This window comes from Diceros bicornis, chromosome 29 (assembly GCF_020826845.1).
Source record: "Diceros bicornis minor isolate mBicDic1 chromosome 29, mDicBic1.mat.cur, whole genome shotgun sequence".
In the NCBI taxonomy this organism is placed as follows: Eukaryota; Metazoa; Chordata; class Mammalia; order Perissodactyla; family Rhinocerotidae; genus Diceros; species Diceros bicornis.
In genome coordinates this window covers 14,197,827-14,214,405 of record NC_080768.1, presented here as the reverse complement: position 1 = coordinate 14,214,405, position 16,579 = coordinate 14,197,827, and the positions used below count along the sequence as shown (strand labels likewise).

The 16,579-nt window shown below is 41.2% G+C and overlaps 1 protein-coding gene across 3 annotated transcripts in view; it reads right to left on the bottom strand.

The window, feature by feature from the left end:
- The window catches only part of TENM3 (teneurin transmembrane protein 3), a 598,785-nt gene extending 587,852 nt beyond the window's left edge, over nucleotides 1–10,933 (bottom strand). For all 3 annotated transcript variants that reach the window (XM_058524938.1, XM_058524939.1, XM_058524940.1), the window contains exon 1: nucleotides 10,775–10,933. The gene's annotated coding sequence lies outside the window, so the exon portion shown is untranslated. The remainder of the gene's footprint in view (nucleotides 1–10,774) is intronic.
- Between the last annotated feature and the right edge of the window lie 5,646 nt (nucleotides 10,934–16,579).

Genomic DNA, 16,579 nt, shown 5'->3' with positions numbered 1-16,579 from the left:
TTGCAAGGAGTTGGTCATTCTAAATGGGAATATAATCACATAACAAAATATCTTTTTTTTAAAATCTATGACCACAGTATGCTATAATATGCTCACTATTTTACATACACGTTCGCAGAAAATTAACTAACCTTCATAATATGTGACAGCTTCATTTTTATATGCTATTATTTCTTTCTTAAATTACTCTCAATGTTACTAACATGGAAAAGCTTACAAAGAACTTCAGTCAGGCCACGGACCAAGCAAACTTCACTGACTAGGCAAACCACTTAAAGGACCGAGCACTCTGCAATAATCAATTCACTGGTCTTCTGGTATAATGGAAAAGCATCCTTCAAAACTTTTCTGGCTTCATTATCTTGCATCAAATTATTAACCTCTGGATTTTAGGAGTTGAATCTATTAACGCCTCAAATATATATTTAGACTAAAATTCTACATAAATATTAGATTTAGGAGAGGAACCAATTAACTTTTAAAGGAAATGAAATGATGGCAAGCTAGTCTAGTGCTACTTGATAAAACTATTGTGTAATAGATTCTGGGATCACAGAATTAGGGGAGAATGCATAATCCTTCACCAAAGAGTGGCAGCTTACCCACAAAGCTTCCTATTCCCTACGGGATATTCTTTTAAAAGTAATAACAAGGACTTAAAAACTATGTAACACTCTTCCACCAAAATTAGCCATTTATACCAATGTTCTTAATCCTAAAAAACCAGAACCTCACCCAGAAAGCCTTGAGATACTTTCCTTTGGGGGAAAAAATGCATTATGTGCACTAATAACTTACATATATTCCTAAATCAAATGGTTATGTTCCAGACTTAAAATTAAATGATAAAAAATACCCCAGAAGGTCTGATTTTTTTAAAAAAGGTAAAAACAAAATAATAAAAAATAAAACAGTCCCTAGAAGGCTTACAATAACAATTTCCAAGACTGGGAACTACTAATACTCTGCTTTCTTCAACATTTAAATTTTTCAAAACTCAAGTGGCAATTATACAACGAATTCGTATACCTTATATCACATATAAATGAAAACGAATTCGTATACCTTATATCACATATAAATGAAAACGAATTCGTATACCTTATATCACATATAAATGAAATGCGTGTTACATTAATGATTTAAGTCATTCACATTATCCTCTGCTGATGGCTAAATATAAAATTCACCAAACTGGATATGCTAAAATTCCTATCTGAAGTACACTACAGTTTTTAAAAACCACTTTCATCAGATGATGTGAGGAGAATGAACTGATGGCATCTCATAAAACAAGCACTCGGTCCTCTCCTTCAGATCTCTCATTTGTCAAAGACAGCAGACACCTGCACAGTGGAGTTGAACTATTTTATTGGAAGGTGCAGACTTTATATAAAACTTGAAGAAAAAGAGATTAGACTTCTGTCATGGCTACACTGACTGAGGGTTGACCCAACTTGCTAACATCATATTTAAATGAAATGCGAGATTATATGAATTTTACTGAGATTACTTTAAACCAGAATATCAATAAATAATGCATCTTAAAACGTAACATTTATTTTACAAATGCATGCATGCTGTATGACTTAAGGATAATAACATAAATACATCATTCATCTTTCTAGTAAATAACTTTTTGGTTAACTGTGTGGATATTGCAAACATATGTATTAATAATATTCTCGAAGTGTCTAACAGAATATTCATTAAATTAAAGTATTTTTATGATTTCTAGAACACCAGATTTATCTAATCATCTTAATTCCTTTTAGGTTTCTTTAAAAACTTAGATTGGAGTTAGCATAAGTTTTGATTACTAACATTTTTAAATTCATTAATCACGGACTATAGAGCATATTGTCTATATAATCAAAAATCTGAAGTTCTGATTAGTGGAAACATATAAAAGGCCAAAGTCATAAGTGTAAATAATTTAAATTGTTAAGGTTTATTTATATATATCATTAGTAAAATAATATTTGAATTTGAAAAAATATATGAGAACTTTTCTGTTTGAGACTGCATTTTTAACCAGAGGGCCTTGTGCTTCAAATCCTTACATGAAGAACAGAAAAAATAAATTTATTTAAAAATTACATCCTTGCAATGATTTATTTTCCTTTAAAGTTATAACACTATACATAACTATACCTCCTAATACCATACAAATTAAAATACAGAAAATTATATCATGATCAAAGCACTGGATAGAAAACATTAAAGAAGTATTTCTCTTTAGTAAAGTATTGATTCAAAGTCCCTGCCACACATGTAATTTTTAAAATTAGTAACAATTAAAGAGAAAACCCTTACTGGCAAATCAACGTAACACGTCAACATTGTTTATAGAAATTTTTGTAATGCCAGAGTCGTCTCATTCAGCGATTGTATATTCTAGGACAAAAGGAACCACTAAGAAAGAATTTTGCTTTACTTAATTTTTTAATCACGGGAAACACACAATAGGATATTCTATTCATATTTGGCAAAAAAAAGTTATATGGAAGCATTAAAATTACTCCGAAAGTGAGGATTCAATGCTGGTTTGGCAGGTACACCTTACCTATAAGTAATAACTTTACTTTTCATTTATATTGAAGTTTATTTTAAACATTAAATATGCTGGCACCTTTATGGGAGAAAGATAAATTGAAAATTAACTCATAGTAGAAATATCAACTTAGAAATATATTATAGATGGAAAATGTCTGTTCCGTTTTAATTTGAAGGAAAATGACCTGGCAGAAGTTCTCTTCAACCTTCACCCTTTTCTGAACCCAAATTCATCAATAGCTTTGGAAGGCAACAAGTACATTCCCTTTTTGCAAGATGCTACAATTATTTTCAAAAGTTTTCTAATTCTTTTGGAATGTTTCTTAAAGTATTAGTGAAGATGAAGAGGATTAATATTTCAGTTATTTTGATTATTTCATGTTATTCTCCAACTCTTACTGACACTATCATAAAATTCAGCAATATCACTGTAAAAAGAATGCCTTATTTTTGTGACAATCAAGAGATAAAATAAGGCTGTTTACACTATAGCTTTTATTCCTTTATGATATTACAGTAAGTCACTTTTATATATTTATTTAAATTACTAGATTAGTTGTTATTTGCAGTATTTTTGCCTATATTTATTATTCTCATAATTACACAAAATGTAAGTGAAAAAAGTTTACATTTTCAATTATTCATTTCATTTTTGCTTATAAATGCAGAAAAGTGTAATAACACTGTTCAAGATGCTTTTTTTTTTGGTTCTTCAGAGGAAAAAAGTCACAGATTTGTTCTTCAAGAACTATAGGACTGACAGCTTTCTTTAGCTGGAAGTTATTATAAATTCTGAAAGAAATAAAATTTACAGCTGGCTTCTCCTGGTTTTCATAATTATTTTAAATGACAAGCCTTGTGCCAGCTTTTTTTTTTTTCTGAGCTATTTAAAAGAATCAGTCCCTTGCCAATTTTTTCCACCTACATGTTGACAAATACTAAATTCTCTGATAACAGTATTAGCATAGATGTTACACTCTAAAAGAGCATTTGGTAGACTGAGAAGAAACAATAAGTATACTTTTTAATATACCTTGCTTTTATAATTACCGAAATAAACATACCCCAATATTAACATATTTGCATGTGCTTCATGCAAACTCATTAAAATACTTCATGCATTTCTTGTTATAAATTAAATTAATTTCAATCCTGTCTTATCAGTCTCTGCATAACATACCTTCCAGAGTGCAGTCCAAGTACATTAGCTCTCCTAAGATACCACTCCAGTGCAGAAGCCAAATGCTGGACACGACAGGGATGCTGGAGTTACTCTTGAGGAAGTAAGGTCCTCTTCTTTGAAAATGCCCCTGTTATCAAAAAGATATTGCACCTCCTCACTCTGATAGGGGGTCCACAATTCTAATTAGAAAATATTCGTTGAGCTAAACTTAACTCCAGATGAAATAATCCATTCTACTAAAAGAACAGTTTTTGTTTTTTTTTCCAGGGAAAGCGGGGACCACAAATTCACATGATCTTCCTATCCAGAAGTGCTTCAGAATCTGACTGAAGAGAGATAGTCATTACCAAGCTGTTATTTTTTCCTAAATTATGTCAATCTGAAGAGGAATTATCACAATAATTCTGGCAAGTGTAACTAATAATGGAAGAAATGACAGAATGACTAAAATATATTGATTATGAGCCTTATCTTCAAAGATAAGTGACATTGTACATTACCTCGTAAATGATTTTTTAAAATAATCGGAGTGTTTTTTTAAGTCTCTATATAAAATTTATAATTTTAAAATTATAAGTTGTTGTTCAGTCCCATATACAAAGAAAGTATACCTATAAAATAGAGCTGTTAATACATTTTCTTTTCTCCATCAATATGAAGAACAGTATACAATATTTGGAATTTCTTGGATTAATTTTAAAAAACAATAATGTTCATATTCTCATGCACGGATCTAAAATGCACATTCTTAGAAGTGAAAAAATTCAGAAGTTAATTTTCTTCCGCACTTACTCAATTAACTTAAGTGACCAAATTTGCCCTTTTAGATTGCTTTTCCTACCAAACACACTACTACCCACAGAAAATGCTCAAAGGACCATCACTCTTTATAAAAGATATTCATATTCATATTCTCTCCTCTTCCTCTCTCCCACTTCTCTCTCTCTCTCTCTCTCTCTATCGCCTTTTGGTTTTGAGTCGGAGACCCAGTAGACCCAGTTATAATATAGCTGATTATTATTAAATAATATGATCCTCCCCCCTACCAGGGCAAACCAAATCACATCCTCCCCCCTCTTCCTCAACTTGTCTAATAGAAGTAAAAAGTATTCCACAATACTTAGAAACACTTTACCAACACACAGCATGACACAATAACTTTCATGTAACTGAACATGAAAACACAAGTGTGAATATATGCACTTGTTTTTCTCAAAACTCTTCATTTTCAAAAGGGATAATCTCTGTTTTGCATGCTCCAGAGTAAGCTGGAGAACTTTAATGTGGGGAAAATGATTTTTAAACTGTCATATCTCCACAAGTGATTATCAACTACTTAACACACAAAAAAAGAATGTAACCATAGTTTGGTAACACGATACATTGCATTCTACATATACTCCTTAACACATCAGAGCCATCTACTAGCTCATCGAAGTCATGGAACCCAGTTAAGACTGCCACCTATCACAAACTTGTTTGAAATGTGCCACTCCAGGGCTACTCTTCTAAGACTGCAAGGGTATCAACAGGGCAGTAAAGTCTCATTATTATTATTATTATACGATCTATGATATGGTTTCAATCATTTACTTGTACGACTTATGAGTACATTCTATGATACTGACATTAATTTGCACTGTGACTTATTTAAGGAGAAAGGAGCAGGTTTGAGTGGATTACCATTTTTTATGAGAATTCTATGTAGCTGTTCTAACTACCCAGTCACCTGAGTTATTTGATCAAAGCCATAAAAAAAATTCTTTCAAATGAATGAATCTTATCGTCATTTTGGTGTAGGAAACATCTAGATGCCTTAGAGCATGTTTCTGCATTTTGATAGTCTGTATTCTAATGGTTGGCTAAAATAACACTTTAAAATGGCATTTTAAGTGCATTATTTTAGCATTTAAAACTGTTTAAAATGAATGTTTTTACCAGAAAAACACTAATTCAATGTAAATAATCTATCATTACAGAGAAGAAAATTAAAATACAATAAACATATTTCCTACCAAGTCTTTTTTTCCTGAAAACAAAAACAATGTCACTGTGGGAACTTTACATGCACTATAAAGCAGTCACATCTTTATTTAAAAATCCTATACACTAAGGCTGTACTAGAATTCTTATCTATATTAATCTTATATTCTATGCTTTTAATATTTTATTTTATTGAGACTATAAGCATGGATCATAGTAAGCCATGCAACATGCACCAAAACCCAGGAAAATCTTCACAGGGTCTTTCAGAAGAGAATAAAAAACTGATAAAGCTGAGGCCGACTAGACACAATTAAGAAACAAATGCAAACATCACAGCAAGGACGATAACGTTAATTCACCATCTTTCCAGGTTTCCGAAGACGATAAAGAATTACCTCCACGTGCTTTATCTTTCTTTGTCAGGATTATCCCTACCACCTTGTGAAATAAAGTTATAACACACACATAACATGTAGATCTATAATTCTAAGAAATCCTTGAAAAACTCAACTAGACTGTTGATATAAACAAAAAAGGAAATAACCTAGATGTCTAATGTTCACCATTTATGACTCAAAAGACCAGAAAACCCTTTGATGCACAAGAAAATACACCTTGAGGCATACTGTATTTGGGGGGAAAAGGCTACTTTAGTCGAAAATGTATTAATGAATTGCTTCCTCATGCTTTATATTATTCTTAGAGAAAGTTCAAATGAAGTCCCCAAAAGGATGTTTTAATTATGAGAAGCAATATTGTGAAACTCATACAAGCCATCACACTTGTTTGGAAACAAATGACTTCTCAAGATGTGGAAGTATTACTATCAATCACCAACAAGTTAATTCTACATAATAAGGCAGGTTTGGATACAAACTGATCCATTGTGGAATGCTGTATCTAAAATTGATTACAACAGCACTCAAAATGAATGCAGCCCTCCAAACCACTTCTTTGCTCAGAAACATTAATCTCAATTAGAAGGAGAGCTTCATAATGGTAATGCTTGGTATAAAAAAGTATGAAATAAATCAGTTTTTATAAGACACAACAATTAATCAGTTTTGAAACTAAGTTTTTTATTTCTTTTAAGCACAAAATTTCCATCAGGACTCTTAAAACAGCTGATATCTCCAAAATTATATTTTAAATGTGTTCTAAAAGAAGCTTATATGACATAATTTTTAAGGCTTAGTTGTTGAAACTTTTAAGTAGCATTGCATTATTATACTAGCTTCTCAGTACACTTCCTTATCCTGAATGCCTGTTAAATTCTTCTCTGGACTATCACTCTACTTTATAAAACAAATATGAACATTGACTCTAACTGAAAATTCAATTCTTCTCCGGACCATCATTCCACTTTATAAAACAAATATGAACACCAACTTTAACTGAAAATTCAAAGGGATGTACAATTGGTTGTGGATCAGAGTAAAAGTTTGCTAGCAAATTACTGTATTCTTTGCTAATGTTCTCAATCTAAGTAAAGAAAGTATGTCCTGAAAGTTGAAACGGACATCCGACTACGAAATAAAACATTGGGTAGATAAGCAACGTGTAATTGAACATGCTTAACAGGTTTCTACAGCACATCTTCAAGAAAAGGCAGACAATTCATTCACGCTGCTGAATACACTGATTCACGAGACTATACCTTGATGACATTCCTCAGCCACCCAGAAATCAAATTTTTAAAGGGTGAAATAAAGTTTAATAGAAAGGAAGTAATGTATTTATTAAAATAATCAATATTAATAAACTAATAAAGTCTTTATGGCACTTTTATATCAGACTGTGACCATCATCTGGACTGATTTCCTACTACCACTGCAGGATAAACTTCAGCATTTCCAAACCTACTTTTACAGCTATTGCAAAAACATCACTTTCAGTACATCAAGCTCAGAGTTGACCAAGTATTTTTGATAGGTCATTCTACCCACAATGACAGCCATACAGTTTTATCTGGTTTCTTATTTGCTTGACTCTTTACAAAGAGAATAATTACTCTTGGCTCTCAGAAGCAGAGCTAAGAAAGACTAGCTTGAGCTTGCTAACTGGATTATTACTGTTGAGCTAGGTTTTCTTTCCGAATAAATTTAAAACTTTTCACCTACTGAGGTGCTTTCTTCTATTCAAAGATAAGCATCCGTATCTTTCTTTGTCTTTACCCTAATAAAGCAGGCTCCCTTTTCTAACCAAAAGACTCATGACACGCCTACAAGATCAGAGTAAGAAAAGCCTCTATAATTTCCCTAAAACATTTCCTTCTAGAAAATAAACACAGCCATGCAAAATGATTCAATTCGGAAAAATAACTAGTCACAATTCTACTATAAATATATCTGCTTTATTTTAAATAAGCAATCCTCATTAGGGTGGATAGTCTCTTGTCTAGGAGTTGCTAACATTAATGCTATTGGCACAGGATACTAATACATTTTTCAAATATATAAGCACTGGCATAGTTATTAGGTATAAATACATCTTCCATAAAAATTGAATAGTATATGTAAAAATATATTTGTCTAACTCAAAGGAACTACTTTTTTCACAATATATATTCTTTTTAAAATTATCTAAAATAAAATGTATTTTCTACTAGAAAAAAATAGTACCTTTGAGTAAGAGAAATATGAAAATTCATGTAAGAAAAAAGGCAAAATTGCTAAGGAAAATGCAACAGGAAGAGACATACAATCCTGAAATACACAATAGAATAACTAAACTCATTATAAACCCCTATCTTTGAAGAATTTAGGAATAATTTGTGAATGCCATGACATTTTAAAGTAGGATTAGCAAGTCTTGTTACTGAACTAACCTCTCACTCTTAGAGCAAGAATTAAATATTTGCTCTGCATTTAGAATCACAAATCGAAAGTTGCAAGGCTTACACGAATTTCACATATTAGGAAATACAAGCTAGAAGTTTTAGACAATTAAGAACGTATTCAGGAAGGCACAAAGCAAGACCGCTGGTGTATTTGTAAAATCTTTTGTTTCGAATGAAATATTAAAATCTAGAATGAATTTTAATTATACGATTACTCTTAATTCTAAACTCTGCTCCTAATATACTAGAAAGACTACAAATAGTTCTCTAGGTAGGCAATTGGGAGGGAGCACGTGCATCCCATTTTAAAGAAATTCACTAAAGGAATCAAATCACCAAGTTCTGTAAGTTGCAATACCACCTTTTGGGGTACTCTTCCAAGCTTTGCAAAGATGCCAGTCCTGTCTTTTTTTTTTTTTCCTTTTGACAACAGAAGGGAAAGGTAATGCCAGAGAACACATTTCTATTTCCAGTGAAAAGACCACCCAGTGGATTCTGCCAGAGCCTACAAATGTTTGACAAATACATTGTCAGAAGATAAGAAATAGAGTATTATGAAGAGACAGTCCTGTTCTCGGGGATCCCAGCTGTCTAGGGCCTTGTAAAAAGTGCTGGTACAGCTCTCAGTTTTTCAATTCCATCGCCCTTACCCAAAAGTACCTGGAAACTTTTCTCTAGCTTTAAATTATAATGACTTCAGAAAACAAACGTGTCTGCTGTATTACACGGTAGAATTACTTGTTACCCTTTCTCCGTAATAAGAATTAGTAGCAGGTTACCATTACAACTACCTTAAAGGTGAGGCAGCAAGAATGGAATTCAAACCGCATAATAACGTGTTCAGCAGAGATCAGACATAACCCACCTCCGTCTAAAACATTTGAAGCTCTTTCTAATCGGTTGTTAAACACGATACAGACTTAGAGTGAGTTGCAGACTCATAAATCTGTAATTTTTTAAATGCCCAGTTCCGGATATTTGTTTGTTTCCAGCCCCATCCAGAGGTCCCAGATCAAGTTTCAGTCGAGATCCACCACTCCCCACACCACCCCGGCCCCTCGTCTCCTTCCTACACTCCCTCTCAACTTGGCTGCCTGGGAGTTGGAGAAGCCTCGTTTCCACTTCCCCGGAAAGTGGTGACATCTTAGGGCTTCCCGCTCGCTGGAAGCCCCCAGGATCTTGTCAGACACCTTCTCAGAAGACGCGGCGCCCCACCACAAAACTGGGGATCACCCCGATCACAGCAAGACGGGCTGGACTCCCTGCCCCCACTGAGCGCCCAGCCTCTGGGCTGCCTTTCTCGGGGAGCCCGGGGCTCCTCGGAACGGGGGTGCGGTGCCCAGCTCCTCGGGCGAGAGGCACCGGCGAAGTTCCCACCTGAGCTGGCAGCCAGAGGTGTCAGAAGCGAGGGAGGGGCGGGGACGGGGAGGCCGGGAAGCGGGAGGCCAGACCCGGGGAGAGCCTGCCCGCCGAGGAGATGCTCCTGGGCCACCGGGGCTGGCCAACTTGCTGCCGCCTCCTAGAGCGGCTTGGGGAAACGCGGCGCCGTCGGAGCCGGCTCCTGCCCGCCCGCTCCCGGCGCCGCGGCCCGGGCACTAGGACCCCAGAAAGGAAGGAGGGCGCGCCGGCGGCGGCGCCGCACTTACCGCGCTCGGCTCGCCCGCGCCGCCGGCTCGCTACCCGGCCGCAGCCGCCGCGTCCACCCGAGCAGCGCGCACACACAGCACTTGGCCAAATTCAAAGGAGCCGGGCGCGGGGGAGGGGGCCCCGCCGAGGCAGCAGAGTGGGGGAGATGGGGAGGGGGGAGAACAGCAAGTGTTACAACTTCCTTCCCTGCCCACCGCCCGGCCGCGGCAGCAAGGGACACGGCGGGGGAGGGAAGCGCGCGCGGAGCGCCAATGAGTTCACTTTCTTTTTCTCCCCCGCGCTCTCCCCCTCTCCCTTCCCGCCGGCCCACTCCAGCCTCCTCCTCGGCTGCTGAGGCCGGGCCGGAGTTTTCGGTTCTCGGCCCGGGCGCGGGAGGATGGAGGCGGAGAGGGAGGAGGAGGAGGAAGCGGGGAAGGTGAGGAGGCAAGCAGGGCGCTGTGCCAGGGATCAGCATCCAGGACCTTAATTGTGAGACGGGGGACGCGCCGGGCCAAGTGTGCCCGAGACCGGGCGCGTACACGTGTCCGTGCGTGTGAGAGAGAGAGCAGAGGAGAGGAGCCTACCATGCGCTTCCCCCAGTGCAGATCGCGGGAAGGCCCAATCACAGGGCGCGCTGGACTCGATTGTGAGCATTTATAATCCTTGACTCCTCCGCTCCGCCACTTGTCAAGATGACAGGTACTTTATTTCTTTTTCTTCTTTATTCAAAAAAAAAAAAAAAAAAAAGAGATTCCCCGTTTACTGCCTTTTTCTGTCAAATGGGATTTGCCGGACTGAACCACGTCCGCCGCCCCTCCTTCCCTCCCTCCTCCCGGCCGCATCGGGGACGGGAAAGCACCGAGGCTCCCATGCTGTGACCAATCAGGGCATCTACTACTCTTGCAGTGATTTAGGGGTCATCCATGAATAACACTTCACGCTGATGAATGGCTCTTGCCGGCTTTCGGCTCTGATGAGGAGTCTGCGCGCCGCTGATTGCAAACACTAATGAACTTACAGCGCCAATTGAAATTCACACGCACCAACAAAGTGCGGGGGGTACGTGCGTGGGGGTCTGTCCCTTTCTTCTCCTGGTGGCCGGGAGGAGGAGCAGGGGGAGGGGGCGGGTAATTGCTTTGGACCTAAGTGGAAACACTTCTCTGTGTAATCAAAACCTCTAACCTTCTTAGAAAACTACTTTTCTTGATCTTCCGTGGGGTGGGCATTTCAGGTCAGCTGAGTCACCCGAGGAGGTAGGAGTGCAAGACACTGCCGGGAAGACGGATTCCGAGGCAGAAGGGTGTAATTAAGGATTTCCACCCCCGGTGGGAGGCTCGTCCTTTACAGAGCCTCTGAAAATGACCTTCGCCTTCCCCTCCAGAGTGTCCTCACGTCCGAGACTGAAAAGCGCAAATGACCTTCGGACAGGGGAGGGGGCTCTGAACACCCAGACTTCCTTACAAGCCCCACCTTGGCACTGTCCTAGAACAAGTGTCCGCCCTCGAGTTCAAGCACCAGGACCTCCAACAAGCGCACACCGGCCAGGGACGGACCCTGGAGGCCCCCAAGGGCTCCACACCCCACAGTTACTCTCCTCTGTCTCCATTCTCCCCTCAGATTAGCAGCTGAACGCTACCCTTGCCTTGACTTGGTTTGTTTAGGAGAAAAATAAAAGTTTACTGCTTTCCACAAGGCGCTGTCACTTTCCACTTGAGTTCCCTCCGAAACTCGCGCTCCCGACTCCCCTGCCCCAGCCCCCCGGGCGTGCAGAAGGCCCGCCGGGGTAGCGTGAAGTTCCGGAGGCTGCGGCGGGCTGGAGCATCCAACCCGCGACCTTCGCGGAGCCGCGCTCTGGCTCTTCAGCCCCCTCGAACCTGCAGGCGCCTTTCGCTTCCAGGACCCTGTGGCGGCCGGGCTGGGGCGTGCGCGCTCGGGGCAGACAAACGCGCGTGGCTCCTCTTGGGGCGCCCGAGCGTACCCCCTCAGGGGGTAGCTGAGAATTAGTGTCCCGGGCCCCGCAGACCTGGCTTTGGAAGCGTGGCAGAGAGACTAGTGCGCTCTGAGCCTTCTCCTTCCACCTCCCACTCTCAACTTCAGAGTAGAGGATTCCACCGACCTGCACCTAACCTGACCCGGGGCAGGAGGAAATACACTTGCATTTTGTAACTACGTGCAGATCAAGGAATAGACCAAGCACTGGAAACATCAGAGTAATGCCTCCCAGGAGAGCCTCAGCCTTTACGATTGAGTTTCTCCAAAGTTTGGGGTAAAACTGACAAGGAGAATCCCTGAACTTGAATTAGTGTGTCCACTCCCACAATGTGAGTTCCCAAAGTTGCTAAGTGACCAAGCGCGTTGCCACGCGTTAAGAAGTAACGGTAACACGAGAGCAACACGACCCGCTCCCGGGGCGCCTGTGACACAGAGAACCGCGCGCACGTCATTGCGGGAGGAATCTAGAGTCGTCCTGGGGTGGATCCGTCTTCTTCTTGCCACGTGTATTTCACACTTGAAAAAAAGAAGGTGGCGAGGGCAGATTAATTATCTCCCTCTCCTTCTAGCCACTCTCATTTTTTAAAGAAAACTTGTCAATCATGAAGGTATGCCCCAGACATTACATGACAACCACACAAACTACTTAAATTACTACTTACTTAAAATTTGCATCCCTGACATGATCATAAGGAAACGAGAAGGGTATTTCATTAATCACGTTTGTGGCCCAGTTTCCACAAAAACATTTAAACCTTTTCTAAGGGTGCAGGTAACACTCGCCCTTGCTCTTTTGTACTTTGCTGTCTAAGAATACACAAAAAAGAGAAGAGACACTCTGCTCCATCCTAAAAAGGCCAGAACAGAAGAGCTAAATAGCTGGAGAACAGGTGGGAGTTGGGGTGGGGGGGGTGGCATATTTTTTCTTTTCAGCTCTTTTTTCTAGACCCCTCATTATAGCTAACGCTGGTAATAAGCGTAGGAAACAATGGAACTCATAAAATTTAGAAATGGTAATAAATCTTGGAGCCTGTCTCTAGCCCAGCTCTCTGTTACGTGATAGTCAAAGTTTTTCGGAATGTTATGCTGAACATTCATACTAATTGGATGCAGTATAGACAAAATACTCTAGAACTCATTGATATGGCCCCGTGCGCTTTGTGCCAGGCGTCGCTGGTGGACAAGGCGCGCAGGTGTCCCTCTCAACGACTGTGTGCACGTGTAAGGCGAAGCCCGCCAGCCAGGCAGTTTGTGTGTGTTAAATTTGGGGCTTCGTGGCTTTTTTTCCCTCCCTAACAAAGAAGTTCCATCATTTGAGGCCGTTAGGAAAAGCTGATGTTTTGCAGTGCCAAACTATACCACACACTTTCTCCTCCAAGTGCATCCCTGGAAAGCAGAGAGGCGGCTTGCTACGTGACCATCAGGGTTTTTGCCTCGCTAAGCTGTTGTCGTGGGAGGGCGGGGATGGGGGTAGCTCACGCCATGCCCTGGGCTGCCATAGAAATTCTAGCGGGAGAAGAAATGCAAGACGTCGCTGTCTGTTTTGGAAACCTCTGGCCGCTCACTGCAAACTCTGCCGGGCGCCGCTGGTGACTTTGCCGTGTTAACGCAGCCGGTCGAGCACGGGATAATGGGACCGAGCTGGCGGCATCGCCCTCCCGTGGGGCCCCCTTGTCACACTGATACGCAGCTCTCCGAAAGAAAATGCTGCCGAGCTCCCCTCGCAGCCCCCACCCCCACCCCGGGAAATGCATGCCTGCGGCCTTTGCAAGCCTCTAAAAAGTGCTCCGGAGGAAGATAAAGCTGGAACCTCCAGATTCACTTTGGGCTTGGGAAGGACCTGACGGCGCAGTCAGGACTGGGTGGGGTGGGAGATGGACAGGCTCTCGCCCTGCTGCTGAGGCAGGGCCACCAACACCTGCTCTGCTGCTCCATCAGCTCGCCACCTCAGCCCAGTGTCGCTCCCCGCTCCCCACCTGAAGGTGATGCTAGTCCATTTTGGTCAGCATCACGTGCTCCTTCCCTGGAGGCTGTTGTTTGGGGGCCGTCAGTTTTCTCCTCCTGTCCTAAAGATCCAGCCTGGAGCTGAAAGGGCTGGGTGGCAGCTGTTCCCGCCTCCCTCCCCTGGGGAGCAGCTGGTACCGCAGCCACTTCCTCCGTGGACGTGCGGGGCTTTCAGGCTTACGGAAGGGGAGCACCGGGTCTGGCAGCTATGGGGCTCTCCCACGAGGCTCGTGGACGCCGCTCGACTTCCTCATAGGTATTCTCCGGACTTAATCTGTTCTAGCAAACTGAGGCGAGAGTGGTCAGACTGTGGGGCTCCAATCAAGGATCTGCAGGGGCTCCAACCCCTCCCACTGAAGAGGCTCTGGGCACTGATGAGGAAGGGGGAAAAGCTTAGACACCTAGACCTTCTGGTTCATCCTCTGAAAAGATCAGGAAAGCCCATAATCCATATACATCCAAAAGGAGGTTATGTCTCAACTGAGAACAGTAAGTTAGTGATGGGCGGCTTAAAACAGAGGCTGAACCCTGTAGTTCAGTAGTCACTGCGGGAAAACCGAGTTCTAGGCTCCTGGAGTGTGATGGTTAAACAAATCACTTTGCATGTAGCAAGCAATTAATTTGGAACATTTTACATTGCTAGAACTTAACTTACACAGAAGTTTCTCTGGTAGCTCTGAAGTTCTTATCAGGCGTTTGGGTTTTTTTTCCCTAGAAAAAATAAGTACCTTATTTCCCTTGGCTGTTGGATTGAGGGGAACTCTCAACAAATATTCTAATTTGATCACTGACAAAGTCATAAAATTAAATGACTGTTTGTAGTGGAAAATATGCTTTCATTACCCTAATTAAAGCAAGATAGGCCTCTTTCGATGCACAGGCATTTTGGAGCCACCGAGTGAGCTGGTGATCAGACACACTAACCTTTAAATGGGACCATGCTTTTCCAGGACATTAGCTGATGTTCCACTGCATAAACCGAGCCTACACCGGGCTCTGACCCTTTCGAGAAAACGCAGTTGTGGAGCACAACCCAACTGCTGACTTGGTTTTGCTTGAGCTGCATAAAAGACCAAGTTCCGTGAAGGATTTTGAACACAGAAGCACCTTTTCACATGTGACGCTTTTAATTTTGGTTTCACTCCATATATGTTTAAAACCTGCTACATTATTCCACACTAAAAGATGCAACTTTTATAATTAATAGTCATCATGGTGTGCCTTTTAAAATCTGTCATATTTTCTAAGAACAACTTTTTAGTATGTAGTATATATACGATATTTAAGGTATACAGTACATAATGTATTTAAGGTATAATATATAGTCTATTTAAGGTAGGCACTAGCTGACAAGGTTTATCATAAATTAGTGACACGGGACAATTTTCTTTCTTTCTTTCTTTTTTTTTTTGAGGAAGATTGGCCCTGAGCTAACATCTGTTGCCAATCTTCCTCTTTTTCTTTTTTTCTACACAAAGCCCCAGTACACAGTTGTGTATCATAGTTGTAGAGTTGTAGCTCTTCTATATGGGACGCTGCCTCAGCACGGCTTGAGGAGCAGTGAGTAGGTCGTCGTCCAAGATCTGACCTGGAAACCCCCAGGGACGCTGAAGCGGAATGCAGGAACTTAACTGCTATGCCACCCTGCCGGACCCAGGACACTTTTTTTTTTTTTTTTGTGAGGAGATCAGCCCTGAGCTAACATCCGCCAATCCTCCTCTTTTTTTGCTGAGGAAGACGGCCCTGGGCTAACATCCGTGCCCATCTTCCTCCACTTTATATGGGACGCCGCCACAGCATGGCTTACCAAGCAGTGCGTCGGTGCGCGCCCGGGATCCGAACCAGCGAACCCCGGGCCGCCGCAGCGGAGCGCGCGCACTTAACCGCTTGCGCCACCGGGCCGGCCCCCCCCCCCCCCCCAGGACACTTTTGTTAAAAAGACAATGTCCTTTAGATATTCAGGATCCTGTCTATAAGCTAACTTATAAACATAGGTTAAAAAATAGTCATCAAGTGACTATAATTCAGTATCATACCCATCAAATTTTCCTCATTTCCCGGAAGTGCCGTACTCTCTCTTCCCTTTGCTGACTCCTTAGTCTAGAATGTTCTGTACTGTCAGCCTCTGGAACACCTACTTATTAAAGCACCTATTCATGATACAGTGCTCCCACTGTATTTTCTGCTTGAAATAAACGATGGCACTGTTTCTTGTATGGGCTTTTCCCAATAGCTAAGAGCATTAGAGCACCAGAGAATGGCCTTATTCCTCTTTAAAACCACGGAGTCTAGCACAAAAGGCTGTCTTGTAGAAGATGCTCAATAAATGGTTGTTGAATGAATGAGTGAATACACAAATAAAATGTTTTCTTTGTATTCAGTCATTCTGACTT